The following is a 22,753-nucleotide window of genomic DNA, read 5'->3' as shown; positions in this document are numbered from 1 at the left end:
CCACTGTGAACACGGGTGTGCAGGCATCTGTATGAGTCCCTGCTTTCACTTCCGGGGGATATACCCAGAAAAGTGAAATTGCTGGATCACACGGCCACTCTGTGTTTAATTTTTGAGGAACGTGAAACTGTCTTCCATAGCAGCTGCACCATTTTACATCCCCGTCAGCAACACACAAGGGTTCCAGTTTCTCCCCATCCTGGCCAGCGCTGGTTATCTTCCCTCCGTTTGGTCCTCACCAGCCTAGCGGGTGTGAAGTGGTGCCACACTGTGGTTTTGACTTGCAGTTTCCTGGCGGCTTATGATGTTGAGCATCTTCACACGTGCTTGTTGGCCACTTTCTTTTACAAATATGTGTATTTTAAAATGCAAGACCTACATGAATACCTATAAACAGCTTAGACCCTTAACTGCGTGGTACCTCTTTCTGGGAAGACCAGTGTCCTGGTCAGAGATGACCGCACCTTCAGCACGTAGTTTAGCGTGTTATTTTTGTTTTGAACGTGTACTCGTATTTTTAAAAGCTAAGTAGTATTTTGTAGGAGGGGCACACCGTATTTCAGGGCTTTTACCCGCTTGCGGAGCACTTAAGTTTTTCCAGGCTTCATAGCTATTACAGGGCGTGACACAGTGAATAACGTTGCATATGCATCTGTGCACGTGCGTACAAGCATTTTTGTAGGATACCTTCCTTGTCAAAGAGTATGTTCATTTATACAATATTTTTTTAAATGAGTTAAGATCATGTGTTCTTTTATTTATTTGTTTTTTGGCTGCGTTGGGTCTTCGTTGCTGCATGTGGGCTTTCTCTAGTTGCGGCGAGCGGGGCCTACTCTTCGTTGTGGTGCGTGGGCTTCTCATTGCGGTGGCTTCTCTTGTTGCGGAGCATGGGCTCTAGGCGCATGGGCTTCAGTAGTTGTGGCATGTGGGCTCAGTAGTTGTGGCTCACGGGCTTAGTTGCTCCGCGGCATGTGGGATCTTCCTGGACCATGGCTCAAACCCACGTCCTCTGCGTTGGCAGACGGATTCTTAACCACTGCGCCACCAGGGAAGTCCCATTTATACAATTTTAAAGATACTTACAAATTCCTCCAAAAAGGCTGCACCAATTTATACCCTACCAGGCATCTCTGAGGGTACATACTTTTCCTTCTCCTTTCGGTGCTGGGAATCACCAGATTCTATTTTTAAAAATCAATTTGGTTAAAAATTATAACACATTTTGGTTTGCACTTCCCTTCATTACTGGCTTATGTGCAAATTGCCTACTCTTATCCTTGGCCCATTTTCCTGTTGAGTTGCTTATCCTTTTCTTATTGATTTGTAGGAACTTTTTATTTGGTGTGGACATTCATTCTTTATTATATTTGTTCCAGATTTTTCTTCTGATCTGTAGCTAGTCCTTCATCCTTGTTTCTGGTGGTTTATTATGACGAAGACATTAGAAAGTTTCATGTAACAAAACTCAAGTCTTTTCTCTTATGGGTTCTGGGTTCCATGCCTTGTTTCTCTACCCCGAGACTATAAATACATCTTCCTTTATTTTCTTCCAAGACTGTTATTATTTTGTTGTTTTATATTCAGACATTATTCTGTTTTTTCGGTTGGGAGGAGGAATATGGTATGAGGTAGGGATCTGAACTGTCCCCCCTGTAAGTGGATAGGGAGTTGATGGCATGGCTTGTCCCGTCCTCATTCATTTAAAATGCCACTCTTTAACTTGCAGTGTCCGCAGGTGCTTGGCTCCTTATTCTGGAACCTTCTGTCCTGCTCTCTTGACCTGTGGCTGTCTTTCTGTACCAGCCTGCTGCTGTGTTAATTTCCATAGCATCATAGTATATTTTGAGGTCGACTGTGCAATTACCCCTTCGTCGCTCTTCTCGAAAAACCGTGTTGACTCTTCTTGTGCATTTATTCTTTGGGGATAAACTTCACAGTCAGCCTGTGAGGTTCTGTCCTTTGATCCGGGGACAGTAAACGGTGACATTCAACAGGTGTCGGAGGGCTGGACTTCAGAAGTGGCCTCTGACCAGGCAGGCTGGTCTCCGTGAAGGAAATCCACCTGTGGCTGCCGCGGAGCTGGCCTTCGCATTTTGGGTGCCTCCTGGCATGTGGCGTGTGCTTCAGAGGCGGTGTGTACGCTGGATTGCCTGGGACGCGCCTGCTCCCTGGCTCACGCCAGCGTCTGCTCAGGAAACAGGCTCTAGTGCAGCTAATCCCAGCGCTTGCCCAGAGGCAAATATAATTACTGCGTGAATGATGGCTCCCCTCCCCTCGTTCATTCCAGAGCAAAGTGTGAGCAACTTTAATAATTTCTTCCCTGGGCTGTACCCGCTATTAACCCAGATGGGGAGGCGGTACCTGCCTAGGTAGGTCCCCAAAACTCTCAGGAAATTGCTCAGTGGGCATTAAAGGTCACCTGAGTGCATGGCCCCGGCCCGGACACTTGAGCCCCGGGGGCCTGGGTGCTTTCCAGGCTTGCCGTGCGCAGACAGCTGCCACCTGGGACTCCGCCCTGGAAGGAGCAGGCGTTGTCCATGATGGGAGCTGAGGGGATGTCCTCCCCGCAAGCCGGTTGTAGGTCAAGGTGTGTTCTCCAGCTGGCCTTTGTGGGGGAGGCCGTTTCTCTGAACTTTCCCCAGAGTGAGCTTGGTTCCCCGAAGGAGACTGAATGCGGGGAACCGGGGTGCGGCAGGCGTCCGTCTTAGCCCCGCTGGATTCCTCTTTACTCAGGCCGGAAGCGGGGAGCACTTTGATGACCATCCGTCCTCTGCTGTCCAGATTCAGGCCTGTCTCCGTTCCCTCCCGCACCCAGACCCCCCGGCTCTGAGGCTTCCCCCTGGGGCCTCCACAGTACCCCATGGAGGACTAGATTCCAGGTGGAGGATTACATCAACTTCTAGCTGGTCTCTGCTTTCTAGAACCTTCCCCTTGCCCGTTTATCTTTCACTCTGGCCAGATTAATATTTCTAAAACTAGCTTCATCATATCCTTCCCTTTCTAAGAAACACTACACTGGTTTCGTGGTGTCCAGAGTTGGAACTTTTTGGCCCAGTATTCCATGCTGCCACTGAGGATGTGCCTCTGCTGTCCGGGGTGAGCACTTTTCCAGGCAGATCCATCTCCTTGGAGTCCAGAACCTTTCATGGTCCACCCAGCCTGAGAGGGCCTGGGGGACAGATAGTCTTCATCTTCGTCCTTCTGCCTGTGGCCTGGTGTCTGGTGTGTAGTGGACGCTCAGCGTAGCTGCCCTGAAGATTCCCGAGGCCTTGTCTGTCCAGGGAGCGGATAGTTCCCATCCTTACTTCCTCCGGCCCCTGAATCTACAGCGTTGCGAGCTCCCGCCTGCATCCCAAACTCCAGCCTGGCTTTGTTTCCCAGATTGTGAAACAGCTGTCCTGCTACATGACAAAAGGCTTCTGGGGCCAAGTGTGGGACCCCCCTCCCCCCTCTAGAGCCCATATTTCTGAGGTCTGGATTCTGAGATGGCCTGCAGCAAATAAAGCTGGCCTTTATTCTCCTTCAGGAAACCCAGTGCATCCTAAACGCACTGGACTGCGATGTCCTGTGTCCACGTGACACCTCCCCACCTTCCACAGCCCGGACTGAGACGTGACAGTGGGGCCTGGCGCCTGCATCCTTCACCCGTCATTTTTTATCATCTTTCAAAAAACTGGAGAACATTTTCAGTCACGCAAAACACGTAGAAATAGTGGTACAAGAATTTTTATGCTAAAAAAGGTTTCTGTGCTTTTGAGTTACAACTACAGAGTAGGTAGCTGAGTGATGATATTGTTGATGAACTTTCAGGAGTTTAAGCATTAAGAGGGCATTGCCCTGGGACTTCCCTGCCGGTCCAGCGGTTAAGACTCTGTGCTTCCACTGCAGGGGGCACGGTTTCGATCCCTGGTCGGGGAACTAAGATCCTGCAAGCCACGCAGCGCATCCAAAAAAAAAAAATTGTTTTTTACGAGAACGTTGCCCCTTCAGGGTCACGCCCTTGAGCATCGGAAGCTTGTTCCAGTCGCGTTGTCACTGCCCAGGTCTCTGCATGAGTTTACTCAGCCCTGGTTGACTCCCGGGGCCCGTGCTGTATTGTGGGTGGGCGGCTCCCGAGCCCGGCCGCCGTGGGCCTCCCACTGCTGCCCTCCCTTTCAAGAGGCTCTTACACCGGTCGTGCCCACCGCAGCCTGGGTCCTTGCCTGGCTCCCTGCTGCAGCTCGTAGGCTGCCCAGAACCCACAAACTGCTGACCGCTTGCTCTGGGTGCCGCCGGGGGGGTGGTCTGTGCCGGCTTTCACGGCGTCGTCAGTGTTGGCAGAGTTCTCTCCGAGTGGAGTGTCAGCTCACAGGGCTGAGATGCTGGCTGTCTAGCTCTGCCGGGGCGGCGCTGGGGGCGGTCCAGGGGACCCGTGCGTGTGCCCCTGCCCGGAGAGCAGGGTCCTGGTCACCATGGTGCAGGCGGTGATCTGCCCTCGAGGCAGCCCGCCCCGCACCTCCCTTCAGAAGGCACTGGAGCAGTGAACGGTTCAAGATGTACAGAGGATTGCCCAGAGCCGAAGAGCAGTTTCCATCCTTTTGGCTACCAGGTCTAGCTTTTTAAAACTTTCCCCTTTATTTGGAAGGAGTTTATCCTTCCAAGGACAGTACATTTGGGAAGTAGTAACCTTTTCTCCTTATTGATCCCAGACACTGGCGATCACCAAGCCGGGCTGCTGGGGCTTGCAAGGTTTCCATCAGCCTCTCGCCGGGGAGTTTCCATTTGGCTTTTCAGCCGTGAAAGTGCCTCTTGGGGCCAGCACACCGCGTGGCCCCTTGGGCTGTGGGCCCGGACTGGGAATAACTGATTTGGAGGATGAAGCGGGATCTGCTCCAGGATCCAGGAAGGTCGGGCTGCAAGGTGGGCACTGGGCTTCAGGCAGCCCCCTTGCTCTGCTCCACCCACGAGGATCCCAGAAGATGCACTCAGAGCACCTGCCAGGCGAGCCTTTCTCCCCCGGCCTCCTGTGTCTTAACATCACCGGCCTTTCTGGAGCTTGTCTAGGTACCCAGTGCCCCGCCCTGCCAGGATGGAAGGTGGCTGAAGGTGGGACCCTACCCCCCACACCGCCTCCCAGCCCTGGATGCCTAGAGGGTCGTGTTAGGGACTTTGGACCTGTGAAGAGAGAGTTCTCCAGAAACTCTGGGGATGTAATCACTAGTCTGATCTTACTGCAGTAAGGTTTAAGGAATCTGGATGGCTGGGATCTCAGGGGATGCTGTATTTTCAGTGGGGAACTGGACAGGGTCAGGGTTTTTCCGGACTTCCCTAGCTGGTGTCAGCAGAGCAGGGTGGTGACGCAGATGGGGGGGTGCCCAGTAGGAACGCGTTCCGATCTGTGAGGGACACCAAGGGACACATTTGGTTCAAGTGTGCCCTGCCCACTCTTTGTAGATGTGAAGAGGACAGGTGGGCCTCGTCTGCCCCTGCCTACCCGTAGCACCTAAGGCCAGCTTGGTCCCTAGCGGACACTCGGGAAGGTCACCCCCCGTGGCACATGTGGCGTGATGTGTTGTCCCCTCCAGCAGCCGTGTCCAGTGCTGGCCTCCGAGCAGACCCGCTGTCTCAGGCACCCCTGGACAGAGGACACACTGAGCTCCCGGCCTGCTTCCCTGTCGTTCCCCCCCACCTTTGGTTTGCTGTGAACAGCTGAGGGAGCTGCTGGAGGAATCCCAGCCGCGAGCCTGGGGGCCCTGGGGGCTGCCCGCCCAGCCTCCCCGGGCTGGAATCCCAGGGCACAGCAGGCCTCTCCCACCTGTTCTGGCTCGGTTCACATTGCTGGCTCGCTCCCAGCTCTGCAGCCTCGAACGAGTGAGCTACCCCTCTGGCCTCAGTTTCCCCACCTGTTGGGGTGTGTGTGGGGGTAATCGTAATGCCACCACATAGACACACCTGAGGATGCAAAGAGGTGAGGCCAGCGCCCGTGGGCCCTCAGTAGTTATTAGCTATTAGGGTTACTACGCAATCATAATTGTTATTCTCTGGGGCAAGGGCCCTCAGGGGATTCTGGAATCAGGTTCAACTCCAGCTGAAAGGTGGCTTGGTGGGAACCGTCTCAGCTCGGCCCACTCAGTCCATCTCTGATGAGAAGGTGAGTGTTGAGTTGCGTTCATTGCCCCGCGTGGCCTGATGGCTCCAGTCCTGGACTTGCTTCCTTGCCGAGGTCAATCCGGCATTTATTTTGGAGCTGGAAGCCTGGTGGGGTGGGTGCCGGGAACCCTGGGGCTGCGGCCGCAGGTACAGGTATCTGAGGGCAGCGTCTCTCCTGGAACCTGTGCTCTGTTAGAGGCGTGGCCAGGAGGGTGCGGCCAGGAGCTCAACCCCTGCCTGTCCCTCCTCAGAGGATGTTTTCGGAGACCCTGCTTCCTTCTTGCCTGAGCCAGCCTGACCGACCCTCGGGGTCTCCTCTCTCATTGGCTGACCAGCATCCCCCCCCTCCCAGCCCCCCAGCATCTCTGGCCTGCCCACCCCCGCTTCCTACCCTGTCACCTTCCCCGCTGAAGGCGGACGAGGCAGCCCAGGTGCTGGCTCTTCACCCTCAAACTGAGGTCCCTACTCCTTGTGGCTCCCCTCTCAGTGCCCTTTACCTTCAGGGTGGAGCCGCTGCTCCTGTGCGGCCCTGAGCCCCCCGCCCTCCCTCCGTACCTGCCCTCTGCACCTGCTCAGGTGGGACCGGCCTCCTCCTTGACCTGGGAGGCTCCCGGCTCTCCTGACTCTGCCGTTGCCTCTAGCCCAGGAGTAATTTAAGCCTCTGGCCCATGTGCCCGGCACAGAACCAGGCCCCCGGGAGCCAGATGAGCACAGGCAGGCAGGGGCTCCGTCCTCGTGGCTGGCCCAGGCCAGCGGTGACTGTACCGGTGAGGGCTGTGAAGGGCCTTCCTTCCCGCGCCTGCTCCCCGGAGGTGCCCCCCGGACCCCGTCTTCCTCTGGATCGGTCTCCTTTGCAAGAAAGCACGGAGGCCTCTCTCCCTGAAATGTTTACCTTCTGGAGGGCTATTGCTCCACTCCTCCGACCAGCTCTAGAGGCAGGGAGGTCAGCCTCATCTCCGTGGTCACTGATGAAGCTGAGGGGCAACATGAGTTTGTGGAGTGACCCAGTGATGGGACGCGCCCCCTCCCTCCACCCCCAGACTCAAGGCTTCATCACGCAGGAGACACGTAGCTCCACGCTTAGAACCCCTGAGGCCCCCCCAGAGCCCGGGTGGTCCTTGTGAGGAGGGTCCCCGGGGGGGGGAGGGAGCGTGGACTTGGGCTCTGGGGTTGTTGGGTGGCTACAGATGGGTGCACAGGAACGATTGTCTTCCCTGCCCACCCCGGCAGGTGGGAACCGGGGTGGGAGCCCCAGAGATGAGCAGGAGGCGCTGTCGGCCCACCAGCCGGTTCGGGCTCGCCCTCCGGAGCAGTGTCCCGCTCTCTGGGCCCTGCTCCCTCTGCCTGAGAAGGAGGGGCAAGGAGCATCGGGCTGCAGCACGCATCTGTGCTGCCCGAGGACAGAGGGGCTGTCCTGGGACACACGAGGGGACCCAGACAGAGGCCGAGGGGCCGCGATCCTCCTGGGACGGTCACGGCAGTGCCTCAGGGGGCGGTGTCCCCCTGTCTGGATGCTGCCCCAGTGTCTAGCCCTTTTGCAGAGAGTCCTGGGGTCATTCGATGGCCCCATGAGGTAAAACGAACGGATTTCAAGTGTGGAAAGAACCTGAGCGCTTTGATCTCTCGTCGTTGATTGGCTGAGTGTGACTTTGGTCACCTTGTGCCTCACTCTCCTGGTCCATAAAATGGGGTGATGGCAGCCCCACCTCCTATGAGGACCAGGTGACATCGGGTGTGACTGACTCACGTGCTGTGGTCAGATGTGGGGAAGTGAGAGGCATCCAGGCCCAGGGACTGAGCGAGGGGCTGGGGGAGGGGAGGAGGGGGGCTCCTCCAGGTTTTCTCTTTGGTGAAACCTGCTCCGTCTTTGCCTACCTGTCTGCAGGGTCCCCAGCGTGCTGCACGAGCTCAGCTGGGGCCCCGCGAAACCCTAATCGTGGGCTTCTTCACGTTCTTATGAACCTCCAGACCTGATGCCCAGCTTGGTTCCAGAAATAATCAGCGTGCTGGTCCTCGGCGCTGGACTTCACAGGCAGCCCGCAAACTCACATAAATGTGTGGAATTGAAAACTGACAGCTCCTCGGAGAATGTCAGCGTCCTGAGAAGCTTCACAGGGGCCGGGGGCAAGAGGTGTGAGTTTTCTTCTATCTGATGGTTTTCGTCTGTCCCCTTCTGTCTGTGGGACTATGTGTCCTGAGCCCGAGGTCCTGTTGGCTCCTGGGGGAGTCTCTGGGTCCTGGCACCCAGGTGGCGGCTCTTTTCCTGGAGCAGAAGATCATTGGAAAACAGAGCCTCCCCATTTTGCCCCAAAAGAAGGAGATTTTGTGAATGATGGTCAACTTGGCACGTCCTTATTATCATTATTTTTTTGCTACACTTAAAGAAAAGCTGGTACAAAGGTATGTTTGTTTCTGAAGCGTGTTTCCTTTCCCAGATGTTCTTTTCTGCGGATTCCAAAATGCATTCTGAGCTCACCTCTCCAGTTTCCTCTCTGCGGGGCAGAACAATGAGGTCTCTGTAACCACACGGGGAACACGCCGCCTTCCTTGCCAGTGGGCATGGGGGGAGGTGGGACGATCCCACCTTCCCCCACCTCAGTGGAAATGACCAGTCCGTCCCAGCCTGGTGAGAGGCCCTGGCTGACTGCCCGAGGCCGGGCGGTCTGCTTGCCTGTGGGGGGGGATTTGAGGGTTGGGACTTAGAGGCACAGCAGCCTGCACCTTTGTCCCCAGTCCTTGAGTTAACCGCGTGGCCTTCGCGCTAAATTCTTGTGTCTGCATCGCGTTTGCGGACCCCGGGACTTGGTACTGTCTCTCTTACCAGGCGTTGATCCGGCCCCTTTCCTCTTCTTTTTGTCTTGTATCCAATACCAGTCCTGTGCCAAGGGCAGGTCTCCAGGACACAGTGCAGATGCAGAGTTGGCTGGAGAGCCAGGTAGAACCAGGTGGGGCATCACCATGAGCCCAGGGGGCTTCAGGCCCTCCTCCGCTGCTTGGCCTCTCGCTTCGTTACTTGAGACACGGGGTGTGTGTGCTCCTTGGGGGAGCTGTGAACTGCACAGAGGCATGTGCGCACTCACACACACACACACACACACGTGTGCGCACACACAGTACCCTTAGAAGTTCCTCCTTGCTTGATTCCCAAGGACAGCTAAGTGACCCTGAAAGCTTGCACTTAGGGCAGTTCTGATGCTGGTCTCCATTAAGAACGACCCCTATGGATCACTTTATTTGAGGCCTGCATTTAACGAAAATCTTTATTTTTTGGTCAATACATCCTGCCTTAGAACACCCGAGATAGACATCTCTAGACGTGATAGATCAAAATAGCTCACATTTATTGGAAACTCAGTGCACCAGGCAGGTTCTGAGATGTTCATCGATTGACTCATTGAATCCTTCCGGCCTCTGTGGGGGCGGGATGCCATCAGACCCCATCACACAGGTGAGGAAGCTGAGGCCAGGAGGGCCTGGGGAGCTCTCAGGGTCATACAGGGACTGCAGTGGGCAGACTGAGGCTCCAGTGCCCACCTCTTCATTGCTATTTGAATTGGCTGACGAGCCACAGTGCATTTAAACAAGCGTGGTGCAGACAAGGAAACAGGCCTGGAGGGGGCAGTGCCGTGAGAACCCCTCTCGGGGTGGCCCGCCTCCTGTACAAACCCGGGGTGCCACCTGGGGCCTGTTTAGCTTGGGGCCTTGGGCCTTCGGCTGAAAGCCACTGACTTGCCTTCTGCCAGAATGGACAGGCATTGTCATCCTCCAGGGCCCGAGTCAGTCCCCATCCCAAGACCTGTCTCTCCATCTTTGCCGTGGCCTTGGGCCGCTCCCGGGAGCCTGGCAGGCCAGGAGCCATGGAACCGAAATGGTATGTAATCAGAATGCTATATTTTGTCGAAAATAAGAATGTTAGGAATGGGCTGGTTTCTGGCAAGTCAAACTGGGACTCTGAAATACATATTTTTCCTGCTCTGCCCTGAACCTTCTAATTAGTGAGAACGCACATGGGCAGACATAAATCAAATGTCATATTCCCTAAAAACTTGTCCTAGGTATCACTGAGTGGGTAACATCCCGCCGTTGCTGAATTAGGGCTTGCAGAGTGAGTGCATGTGTGGGTGTGTGTGTCGGGGTGTTTGTGGGTGCAGGGGAGGGAGGGAGGGACAGAGGTGCCTGAGGTGAGCCCTCACCACCTGTTTCCTTCCCTCTCAGACCCCTGGGCCTCTGCTTCCGGCCCCCCCAGCCCTATCTGCACCTGCACAGCCACTGCAGGGGAATATATATATTTGCCCAATTAAAACATAATTATGGGGGAAATGGCTTTCATGGAGAAGTGCTTTCCCTTGCAGGAAAATCTCCGCTGTGCAGTGTTGCGTAGACCCCGGCTTCCACCACCGATGGGCTGCAGTAATGGACTCGGTTTGGGGAAAGGCCGTCTGTCTCTGCTGACTGGCCCTGGCGTGGGATGTGTCCTCCCCTCACTGGTGTTCGGACTGGACTCCAAACAGTAGTTGTGAACCAGCTCTGGGTGGCCTGTGGGCCGGATGCGAACACTCGGCCTGGGGGTCCCAGTCAGTTGGGTCACCGGTTCTGTGCTGCGTTGGTCGTGGAGGGTGGACCGATGCCTTGGAGACTGTTGGGTCGTCTGTGTCCCGGGTGGTGTGTTGTAAGCGATTTCCTCGTAAGCAGATGGAGGAAGCCTCCCCACCTAGGCTGGCAGCCACCGGCCACAGCCGGAGGGGCTCCTCATGGCAGCTGCACGTGTGGGGTGAGTGAGGCCCCCCCAGGGAGCCCCGGATCTCGGTGGCCATCAGCCTCCTTGTCCGTGAAAGGCGGGGGAGGCAACTGCGGGGTGGAAAGTGAGGGTGCGGAGCTGAGATCACCAACATCCTAGGACCCCAGGTTTTTCAGAACGTATCCCCTGGGCCAAGGGTAGAAACTACTTGTGATCAGATACATCTGGGGAGTCCTGGGGCTTAGGAAGTGAACTAGGTTTCTCACTGCGGGACTTCTCAGAGCCTTGAGACTGGTGGTCACGTGCCCCTGTGTCCCCCTCTGCCTAGGCAGCCTTGACAGGTTGGGGAGAGAGGGCGCTGACTGTCCTGCGAGCTGGGTTGTGCCCAGAGTGACACACGGCATCGCCGGCACTGCTTTTCACGGTCACCCTCGCTTTGGGGTGGCTTCTTCAAGCTGTCACCTCTGCATGGCGGCCCTCTCTCTCTCCGAGGACCGTGTGGGATGACCCAGCGTCCTGTTTGAGTCTTAAGGTCAGAGTAAGCTCCCGGCCGTTCTCATCGAGGGATTTTGTGTGAGGAACATAAATGTTCCTGGAGGTACTTGTTGTTGCTTTGGGGCTTTGTCCCCTCACACAGATTTAGTCTGGAGTCCATAGGGTTTTGGGGCAGGGGAGGTGGTGGAGGGAGAAGCCCGGCGCAGGATCGGGGCTCCACCCCCACCCCTGCCAACTGCATGCTGTGTGGCCTTGCTATGTGACCTTGGTGACCCCTGTGCTTTGGACACCTTATCTGCTAAAAAAGGTAGATAAGCTAGCTCCTCCCTCAGCAGGGGGTCATGAGGGTAAGTTGGGCAAAGGTAGAGGGTGGGGACCACACAGCAGGCATTTCTTCCTCTGCCTGGCCCCCTTGAGTCTGTGGTCCCCCGTGGGTGTTGGGCTGGGGGCTGGGCGCTGGTGGTTACCACTTGCAAGGTGGGGGGCTCGGTGACAATCTGATATCATCCCTGGGGTGACCCTGGGCTGGGGGTGACCCTTTGCTGGGTGGGAATTAGGGCCACACGGTCATTCCTGGAACGGGCCAGGTCAGCTGGGTCGGGACCCTCAGGGTAGCCCTTGGGGGCGGTTGGCTGCCCTGACTGACACCCAGGGGTCCCTCTGCAGGCACTGGGCCTGGATCAGGTTCTGACCCTTTGTCCCCCAGATCTTCCAGTAGCTACCAAGCCCAGGCTCTTCCCAGAACGGAGGTTCGGTCCTGTCCTCAGCATGGCCAGTGTGCCCTCCTGCCTGCCCTGGGGCCTGAGTGGCCCCGTGTCAGGGCCATAGCCCCCCGTGCAGGGGACAGCCCCCCAGCCCATCTCCCTGTTTCCTGAAGCCCGGGAGGCCCGCGTCCTAAGGTTCTTTGTGCTCTAAGGTGTCGGAAACAAACGACCTCATTTTCTTTTTATCTTTTGCAGCTGAGTTCTTCTTTCCTGCTCCACCCCGCCCCCCCAAACCTGCCCCCCGACCGTTTCCTGTTCACCTGCTTCCCTGACCTTTGAAATGTGGTCCTTGCTTCCCTGACCTTTGAAATGTGGACCCTGCTCGGGAAGCTTGCCGGGGGCCTCTGGGTTAATTACCACCTTCCTATAGGTTGAGTGCGCGCGTGTGCGTGCGTGCGTGCGTGCGTGTGTATGTATGTATTAGACTGGGATGGGGGCTGGGGAACATCAGAAATGGGGGTGACTGAGCTGGAAGGGAGAGGATTGTCTCCAAGCTGAGTTGGGAGCCTGGGCCTGGCTGAGGGTCGGGGCGGTGGGGGGGGTGGGGAGGCAGGTGGGGAGGCACTGGGAGCCGGGCAAGTGTGGGCTGAGTGCGGGGAGCAGGGTGAGACCACATGGCTGGGCTGGGACGGGGGTGGGGGGTGGCCTTTGTCCCGCACCCAGCCATGTGCACAGACCTTAGGAAAGCAGGTTGGTGAATCCACAGCTCACCTGTCAGCCCGGGTCGAGCGTAGGACTTCCAGTGTTCCGGAAGTTTCCTCGAGCTCCTTCCCAGCCCTCACCTGTGTGCCCGGCCCCGGGAGCCACGTTCTAGTTGTGTCTGTTCCGAACGCCCCCACCCCTGTGGTCGTGATAAAAGCTCTTTATAACCCGAGCAGCCTTGGTTTGGGAAAAGGCAGGCTGTCCTTCAGAATGGTTTACAGTTGTCTGCCAGTCGTGGCGACATCTGCTACAGATTTGGAGCGAAATCTGGCGTTTCTTCATTACTTGTATGCGAATGGCAGCAACTCAATCAATCGATCATCATCAAGACAGCGCCTGGAGACTTCCCGGGTGGCACAGTGGTTAAGACTCCACGCTCCCAGTATAGGGGGCCCGGGTTCCATCCCTGGTCAGGGAACTAGATCCCACATGTATGCCGCAACTAAGAGCCCGCGGTCCGCAGCTAAAGAGCCCATGTACTGCAACGAAGATCCCGCACACGAAAGATCCCACGTGCCACGACTGAGACCCCGTGCAGCCGAATGAATGAATGAATGAATGAGTAAATTTTAAAAAAAGCACCTGGAATGGGAAGGGTGGACCACCGCCCCTTTGGCAGCCAGCCCTGTTCTGCATGGGGCTGTGTGGGTGACACCCCCATCCCTGCCCTGGGGAGTGGGGTGTGGCCCGCCTGGTGAGGGTACACACAACACCCTCGGGGAAGCGGGGCAGGCTGGGAGGGCTCCCGGAGGACCCAGGCTTTCATCTGGGCCAGGCATAGCCACCAGGGAGGGTTTGGTGGGAGTGGGGGCGGTGAAAGGCTTGGGGGTGGAGAGGGTGGGGTCCGTGCAGGGGAGCCTGGGTGCCTGAGGCCATGGTGGGGGGACAGAGAGAGGAATTTGGGGTTATTCCCTGGCTCAGTGGGTTCTGAGATGGCTGGGTGGGGGCTGTGATAACTCAGCCGAGGTGGAAACTGGGGAGTAGAATCATTCCCGGGCGTTCGGAGATGTTATCAAGAGATTCATCACTCGGGCTCAACCCTTTCAGGCCTACAAGTTTGAGTTTGCTGAGCTTTCCGTAAAAGGCAGAACATCTGTTCAGTTAAAGGAAACCCAAGATTTTATTATTGTTGTAAATGTCAAGTCTGTCCTTTGGAACATTTAGACCACTGCAGGATGGTGTCACCAAAAAGAGCCCATCTCAGTTGGGTCGAAGCCTGAGATCAAACACGGGGTTCTGTGGCCGGAATTGTGGTCGCTGTAGCTGCACGAGGGCTGCCGTGGCCGCTGCCCCCGCTGTGAGAGCAGCACAGGTGGCGAGGGCCTCCCGGGAGCTGAGGGCAGGGACGGAAGTGTGGGGCGGGGGGCCCTCGGCTTCGAGGAACTTCCCACATTAAAGTGAGCTTGGATTTTTAGTATTGCTTCTCCCTTAATTACGAAAGTTCCGTGAGACACCGAGGTGTGATTTTGCTGGGATGCTACTAATGGTACAGCAGTGACTATTTCCAGCCATTTTAAGGTCTCCGAGCCTCATTCTGGGCCAAGCCGCGTGTGGTTCTGTTATTGCGCTTGGAGGGGAGGGACGGAGCTTTTCTGTGCTCGGAGCTGGGGAGGCTCGTTCGCTTGCACTTTGGGGGACCGCACAGGTTTCTCCTTGGTTCCCATCGTTTTAGCCAGATCAGTGCTTTTCACCCGTTCCCTCTTAGAGGGGACGTGGAGCTTTCCCGCCTGGGGAATGGCGGGGCTTTGTCCCCATCCCAACCCAAGTGTCTTTGAAGTTTCCTGTTTTATCATAAGATTCACGGGAACTTGGCAGTCTCTCTCTGTTACAGTCATGCTAGTGTCATTTTTCTTTAATGCTTTGAATGTTATTTGAAGCACCTGGGGGTACATTGAAGAATGCCAGAATGTATGCCAAAAAACAACAAAATGTTACGGGGACGCTAAAGAAGACCTAAATAAATGGTCGTGCTTAGGAAGACAATATCGTAGAAATGTCAGTTTTCCCTCCATGATGTATAGATTCAGCACGGTTCCCAGGAGTGCACTTCCCTTCCCTTCCCGGTGCAGAAATGTTGGTGCCTGGCATTTGAGGATGCGAGGTCATGGTGGGGTGCCACGCAGAGGTGCGGCTGGTGACATGGGCTGGGGGAGGTTGGTGCAGGGGAGGCCAGCAGAGCTTATGGGAGTGGTTGGGAGTTGGTGATACTGAGCAGGTAAGTCAATATATTGACAATCACAAAAGCCACGTTTCCACTTTGGAGAGCGTACTGACAAACGTAGAAAGAGGGGAGACTAGAAAGTACCCCGAGGAAAGGTTTAACATTGCAAGGACAGCCATGAAGTCATGAATTTTTACCACGTGTACACACACACACACACACACACACACAGAAATAGAGAAATGTTATGGGTGTGTGTGTAGGAATGTACGTACATACATATACAGTGGGTTTGCGTTATTCACAGTAGTTCTGGTGTATAAAGCCACCGCAAACACTGAATGAGTGAATTCTGAACCACTGGTCCTGGGGGAGATACAGGCTTGGGTCCCCCCCCAGAGCTTCCGGTCACATTTTCATCTGCCGATCGACACGCAGCCTTGTTGGACGTGTGTTTCTGTTTAAAGACACCTGATTTAATAGGTATTGTTGGTTCATTCACACTGACCCATGACCAGTAATGCTGTAAGCTCATCTAACACCCATTTCCTCTGTGCGTACACCGCGCTGCAACCACCCTGCCACCAACAGCCCCTCAGCCCTGTGCCTGGGGCCGTTTTCAACAGTGAAATCACCCACAGAAAGCACAGAAAATGCCAACGATGTGGCACTAACGACTGGAGAGGACGCACGTTTACAGTGTGAGCTGAGACGGCAGGGCAGAGCTCGCCTGTGCCGCCCTGGCTGGGGGCTGGTGTATCAGGTGACTGTTTTTCCGCCCCTCTCTGTGCATGTGCACGTCCAGGAATGATCGGAAAGCCTCTGGGCATCGATGGGGTTATAAATAAATCTGAGCCAGTGGGCGACTCTCCAGGCTGGCATCTGTGAATAAGGAGGAGGGACCGTGTGTATGTTCCCCAGCTCCCTCTGCTGAGAAGGCCCAGAAGCAGTGAGCACACCCAGCACCCAGGTCTTGGCTTCTAAGGATCACTCTCCACTCAAAGGAAGCAGAGCTTCTCGAGAAAGGGCCGATTCTCCAGCTGAGGCAGGGAGAAATACACATGAGCTTGGAGCATGTCACTGTCCCAGAAAGAAAGTAAAGAAATCCTCAAGCGATGGTGGGGACGTGTCAGGGGGACCCAAGAGCCAATGTAAAGGGACTCTCACCGTCCAAACGTAGGAAACATTTGAACATCAAAGTAAATGGGAATATTAGATCTTAACCCGTTTCACGAAATAGGTATAGATGAGTCTACACTGGCTTCAATTAATGAATAAGTAGTACATAGTAGACATGCTTTAATGACCAGCCAACGTGTAAAATAAAAAATCCTGAATGAAGGCTGTAGCTGTAGTTCTGAGCCATTCTTTTTAGTAGCTTATAATCTACAGTATTACTAGACCATCAGTTTTTATTATTATTTTTATTATTTTGAATAATAAAATATTCAAATATTCAGTTATTATTTTGAATAGTGTTAAAATACACATAACTTAAAATTTACCCTCTTAGCCATTTTAAAGCGTCCAGTTCGGTAGCATGAAGGATATTCATGTGTTGTACGACCATCACCCCCATCCATCTCCCACCATAACTGAATAAACTAGTAAACCCAGGCTTTCACCACCACAGACAACAGTGTCATGAGCATCATCGTCTGTCTCTCTGTCCTGCCAGCTAAGCTCTGACATTTTTGCTTTTTTCATATCATAAAAACTTTAAAAGCAATGCCATGAAAAATCCCAACACGATTTTATGGAACTTGGGGAGCTGGTTGTAAAATGTGTAAGGGGATGTCGTGGACCCAGGGCAGCCAGGACTTTCTAAAGGACATGAATTAGGAGGGACTGCCTCTTCCGGCAGTCGGGGCTGGTTAGAAAGCCTGCTCAGCACGTGGTGTGGTGCAGGGCTGGGCAAGTAGAGAACAGAGGGCACGTGGAAGCAGACGCGAGCACAGCTGGAGGAGGAGCTCCTGCCCCTGGGGATGCAGGTGTGAGCAAGTGCGAAGGAGGGGTGGTGAGTGCCCAGTTGGAGAAGCCCAAGCTAGAAGCCACCCAGAGCCGTTAGGCGTCAGGAAAGTTACTGTGGGTAGAATTCATTGCCTTGAGCACATAGCTGCATCTCGGGGTCGGACCTCCGCATGCTAGGCATTCGCTCAGTCTCGTTCATGTCTCCCTCCTCCAGGGAGCCCGCCAGCTTCACCAGACAGCTTGTTCTCCGCCAGGCACCTCCTGTCCATGTCACTCATCTGCCTTTTCTTCCTGCTTAGGTGGTTAACCGCATGTGTGCGTGTGTGTATAATGTGTGTCCTGCCCAGCTGCGCTGTAGGCTCCCTGAACGTACCCCACGTTGTCTTCCACTTCTTGGCCTTCCCCGTGGGGCTGGTGTGGGACGAAGGACCATTGCTGACCCATAACCCATAGTTTGCCTCCAGCCTCCAGCCTGCTCCAATGAGCAACGTAACGCTTGGTGAATATCAATAAGGCATGTACTAAAAACGTTGCTTATTTTGGTGTAGTAGCAGAGGATTGGGTTACAGTGAGTTGGGTTGTGTTTAGTGTAACCATGTGAACAGTGTAAAATACAGGCTATTGGAATGGAAGCCCAGACATCTGCTATGAATTCTATATATAAATACTGGCTATGCTTACATGGGTTAAAATGGGGTTGTTGGCACTGGGATCTTCAGACTCCTGATTCCACTGTGGTAGGGACTGCACGTTAATCACGGGTCCTGGTACCCGGGCCAGGACGGGGAAGAGTGGCCTTTTTCTGACACCGATGGGCCGAGGATGCTGGGAACGGCATACCTACCCTAGAAATAGGTGGGAGTGGTCTACTCCCCGTCCCCTGGCAGGGAAACACGGAGAACCCACAGAGCTCTGTGGGTGTTCTGAGGGCCGTGCCAAGAAGGGGCTGCGTGAATCCAGGGTCACAGAAAGGGTCATCCCTGCCTGAGTCAGCCAATTGGGAAGCCAGGATGAGGGAAGAAGGTCACGGGGGGAATTCAGTGGGCTTGGGGTACAATGGTGCCTTGAGAAAGTATCTATTGAGGTGAAATGTATGCAACGTAAAATGAACCATTTTAAAGTGAATAATCCATTGGCCTTTAGTGCATTCACAATGTTGGGTAGCCACCACGATCTAGTTCTAGAACATTCCATTGCCCCTATAGGAAACCCTGTCCCCATTAAGCGGTTTTGCCTCATCCCCCACCCCCACCCCCCAGGCCCTGGCCACTATTAATCTGTGTGTCTGTCTTTGTGGGTTTGCCTGTTTGGGGCATTTCATGTGGCTGGAATCCTGTGCTGTGTGGCCTTTTGTGTCTGTCTTCTTCTGGAGCACCATGTTTTCAGGGCTCGTCCATGTTGTAGCCTGTGTCGGTCCTTCACGGCTTTTTACGGCTGAATTATATTTCATTGTATGGATAGAGCACGTTTTGTTTATCCATTTGTCCATGGATGGACATATGGGCTACCTCTGCCTTTGGGCGACTGTGAATCATGCTGCTGTGACCATGCATGGACAAGTATTTATTTGAGTCCTCTTAGTTCTCTTGGGTACACACCTGGGAGTGGAATTGCTGGGTCACGTGGTAGCTCATGGGTAACTTTTTAAAAAGTTAATTATTTTTGGCTGCGTTGGGTCTGTCTTGCTGCGCACGGGCTTTCTCTAGTTGTGGTGAGCGGCGGCTACTCTTCGTTGCGGTGCACGGGCTTCTCATTGTGTTGGCTTCTCTCGGTGCGGAGCGCGGGCTTTAGGCCGCGGGCTCAGTAGTTGTGGCTCGCGGGCTCAGTAGTTGTGGCTCACGGGCTCAGTAGTTGTGGCGCACAGGCTCTAGAGCTCAGGCTTACTAGTTGTGGCGCATGGGCTTAGTTGCTCCGCAGCGTGCGGGATCTTCCCAGACCAGGGATTGAACCCGTGTTCTCTGCATCGGCAGGCGGATTCTTAACCACTGCGCCACCAGGGAAGCCCCTCGACAGGTAACTTTTTGAGGACCTGCCGGGTGCTCTGCACTGCAGCCCCACAGCAGCCAGCGGCGCCTTTTAAGTCGTTACCATTTCCTGCTGGATGGATGAGGAAACAGGCTCAGAGCAGAGATAAAAAGTCTGGCCCCAAATCTCGCAGCTGGAGGCCAGGCTGGGGTTTGAATGAGAGTCTGAGCTGACGTGCTTTCCTGTGTAGCAGGACCGGCCCGGGACTGGATGAAAGAAACTCTTAATGAACTACAAGCACAGGTGCTGCCCCGGCTGGTGTTCACTGAGTGCCTGAAATGTGCTGCTACCGGGCTGAGGCTTTGTATGAATTGCTCTGTTGAAGCCTCACAGTCTCTGAGGTGGGGGTGCAGTGAGGACCCCCATCTCACAGGACGTTGAGCTCAGAGAGGCCCAGATCTGAGCCGTGCCCCTGAGCTGGCTCCAGGCTGCTCACTTGGGGGGGGGGGCGACCCGGTCTGTGTACCCTTGTGATACGTGGTCCTGAAAAAAAAGAACTTGCACAGAGAATGTCATAGCAGCATAAATGGAACCTGGGGTTAAAACATTTCAAGATATTTATCCAGAGGCTTAACAAAGTCATCTTTCATCACGCAGTCCTTTCTTCAATCTTCATCCCCACCTAGCACCTTCTCATACACGCAGTTCTAGTACAGATCGGGGTTTATAGCTACGTTGTGTGTTGACTTAACGTTTCTTACACATTTTCTGGTGTCACTGCAGTCATTTTCTTACTACTTTAATGGACACAACTTTCTACTGAGAGAACAGACTAGGTACCCCAATGTTGGAGATTTTTTATTTGTTTATTTTTCTTATTATAAGGAAGGCTGCAGCGAATATTGTGTCTAGGACCTTTTCCTTCCTTCAGGTGTTCCTTGGGATAAGGTCCTGTGGGGCCCGTCTCTAGGGAGAGGGTTTAAACGTTTTATGGTCCTTAATACCAGATACCGCGGTATTTCCTAAAAGGGCTGTTCCCGCATCTGCGGTGGCCAGGTGACCCCGCGTGAGTCCTGGGGTGCGGTGGCGGCTGGGCTGCCGGTCCAGCTCTCAGCCCCTCTGCCCTGCACTCCTCTCCCTCCTCACACTGCTTGTTTCTTCTCCTCGCTGCCCCAAAAGCTTGGGCCACTGGTCAAGAGATCATCCCTGGAGTAACCTGGGGCAGGTCAAAGCACCCTTCCAAGCGCTGCAGTCTCCTCACCTGGGAGATACACACCTGAACCCCTTGACCTACAGGGTCTTGGGCCCGTGGGCATGTCACCTCGGGAAGGAGCACAGAGGACCATCTGCCGCTTCCTGCGTGCTTCGCCCCAGGACCTTTGCACTGGTCATCCCCTCTGCCAGGATGCCCTCCATCCGGCCCTGTCTCGCTGCCCCCTTCAAGTCTTTGTCCAGGTGTCACTTCTCAGCGAGGCCACCCTGACCATCTTACGTGAAACGGCAGACCCCACTCCCCAATCCTTTACCCTGCTCTGTTTTGCAAACCGCAGCATTGATGTTGTGAGGCATAACTGACATCGCCTTACCCATCATGTGGGTCGCCTGTTGTCTTTTCCCCCCACGTCATACAGGACACGAGGGTGGGTTCTTGGTTCGGTTGCGTGTCCCAGCCGGGCTGGCATGTGCTCCACGACACCCTGCTGCCTGCCCGCTGGCTGGCTCTGTCGCGGTCTCAGCCCAGTGCATCACTCCTCAGGATAGCCTGTCCTGACGCCAGCCCCTCAGCTGGCCACTCTAATCCTGCCCGCCTCCCCAGCCTCCCTCCTCCCGTGGGGAAGGAGGGGCCCCAGGCGGCCACATCTCCCAGATGAGCCAGGGTACCCGTGGCCCCTGGTAGGCTTGAGGCCGCATCAGCCGGGGCTCCCCAAGCCCTAGGAGGGGCACTGGGAGGGTAGGTGCCAGCTGGGGGGCAGCCCCCCACAAGAGGCCCCCATCGCCATGGGTCCCCAGGGTAACCGGAGAGTGAAGTGGGTGCCTCTTCAAACTTAGGACTTGAGTGTGTGGTGGTTTCTAGATGTCTTCGAAGCAGGAGTGGCTTCTCCTGGAGAGAGCCTGCCCGCCCTGGCCCTCCTAGGAGTCTCAGTTTGGGAAAAGCGCAGGAAATTGAAATCCACCCCCCATCACCTGTGGCCTTTGAAGGGTGCACCTGAACTGCCCAGAGTGTAAACTGCGGGGAAAATGTGGTCTTTCCAGTTTGGGGAGAAAGAGCAGAGCAGAATTAGGATTTTTTGTGCGGGGGCAGCTTCCAGGGCTCCCCGCCTCCTGATTCTCCCCCAGCCCAGGCTCCCTGGCCTCTGGGACTTCGGCTGCGGGGAAGGGGTAACTTACTGGGTGTCTGGCCAACAGCTGGGACTGGCGACTCGCCCCGTGGGTACCTCCTTCCAAAGCGCTTCCCCTGGGGGCCGGAACGCCTCTGATTGGAGACTGCTGTCTGCGGGGCCATCCATCTGTTGATGCTGATGCCGGGTGAGTTTCGTCCCTCACCTGTGGCCACCAACTCCCAATGGAATACCTGTGGCAGCGGGGAGGTTGCCTCCTCCTGAGATGGCCCCTTGCACTGTCGTCCAGAGGTGCTAGTTTAGAGAAGAGTGAAACCAGCGTCCTCCCTGCTGGCCTTCGCGAGGGGTTCTCAGGCGGGAGCTGGGTCCATCCTGGTGGGGGAACGTCACGGGGCTTTGGTGTGCGCACCTGTGTCTGCTTCTGGGGAGAGGGTCAGCTTATCAGAGGGCTCTGTGACCCCCGAGGTTAGGAACCACCCGGGCCGGTCCTGCCTTCGCCGGATGAGAGGGGAGGAATCTCAGGAGGCCGGGCACGGTGAACCTCGCAGGTGGGGTGGGATTACTGGTCGTCTGTGCTCCAGTGGCCGGCAGGGCCCTGGTGACGATGAATGGGCAGGTGCTCTGGGGGCACCCGTCACCCTGCATGTGCTGCGGGGTGTCTGCAGCAGCTTTTCTGCCTCGGTCCACGGGCCTCCAGATCCCACACGACTCTTCCTGCGAAGGCCCTCTGCCTCTGGTCTGTACGATTCTTCCTCCTCTGAAGGTCTGGACCCTCCCTCATCTTGGGTATCACCCCCTTGCCCACCGTCCTCCGACCGGCCGGCCTCTGACCCTCGGAAGGCACCCGACTGCCGGCAGCGCCTCCGGTGGTGTGTGTCACTGCCACTCTGCTCTGTGGAACCTCTGGCTGACAGTGGGGACCCAGACCCTTCTGGGCACCCCGCCCTTTCCCTTCTCACCTCTCACAGAGCAGAGGTGACTCACTGTCTTGAAATTAGGATGCTAGGATGCTAGCGGGGTGGGTGAAATGTATTTATAGAGCAGCTGCTGTGTGCTGGCCCTGGGCAGGGCAGGGCATTCTTAGACGGGCAGACAAGCCGTCCTGGAGTGCAGGGTCCACTGGGACCCTCAGCATATTGTAGCAGCTGGGAAAACAGGGAAACTTCCGTTTTTAATTAAAAAAACCTTTTTACTGAAGTGCGTATACACAGAAAAGTGATGCCTTTTTACAAACTAATACACCTGTGCAGCGAGCACACGATGCCTGTTCCAGAGTGTGGCACCTGGTGTGCTGCTGAACTTGGTTCCTCTCGAAGCCTTGTCTTACCCTTCTGTAAAATGGGTGAACTGTCACCCACAGCCCAGGCCTGTGTGCCGAGAGCCCGGGGGCCCAGAGAGGAGCCTGCCCAACTCTGTGTGCCGTGTGTGACCTTCAAAGAGCCGTCAGCCTGTGAGGATGCGCACTCTTTATCACCTGTCTGTACCTGCC

The 22,753-nt window shown here is 55.3% G+C and overlaps 1 protein-coding gene across 8 annotated transcripts in view; it reads left to right on the top strand.

Moving 5' to 3' along the window:
• Positions 1–22,753, top strand: part of LRP5 (LDL receptor related protein 5) — a 108,699-nt gene that overhangs the window by 5,372 nt on the left and 80,574 nt on the right. The window lies entirely within an intron of this gene.

The sequence above is a fragment of the Lagenorhynchus albirostris genome, chromosome 9 (assembly GCF_949774975.1).
Source record: "Lagenorhynchus albirostris chromosome 9, mLagAlb1.1, whole genome shotgun sequence".
Classification (NCBI taxonomy): domain Eukaryota; kingdom Metazoa; phylum Chordata; class Mammalia; order Artiodactyla; family Delphinidae; genus Lagenorhynchus; species Lagenorhynchus albirostris.
This window is presented reverse-complemented; position numbering and strand designations above follow the sequence as displayed.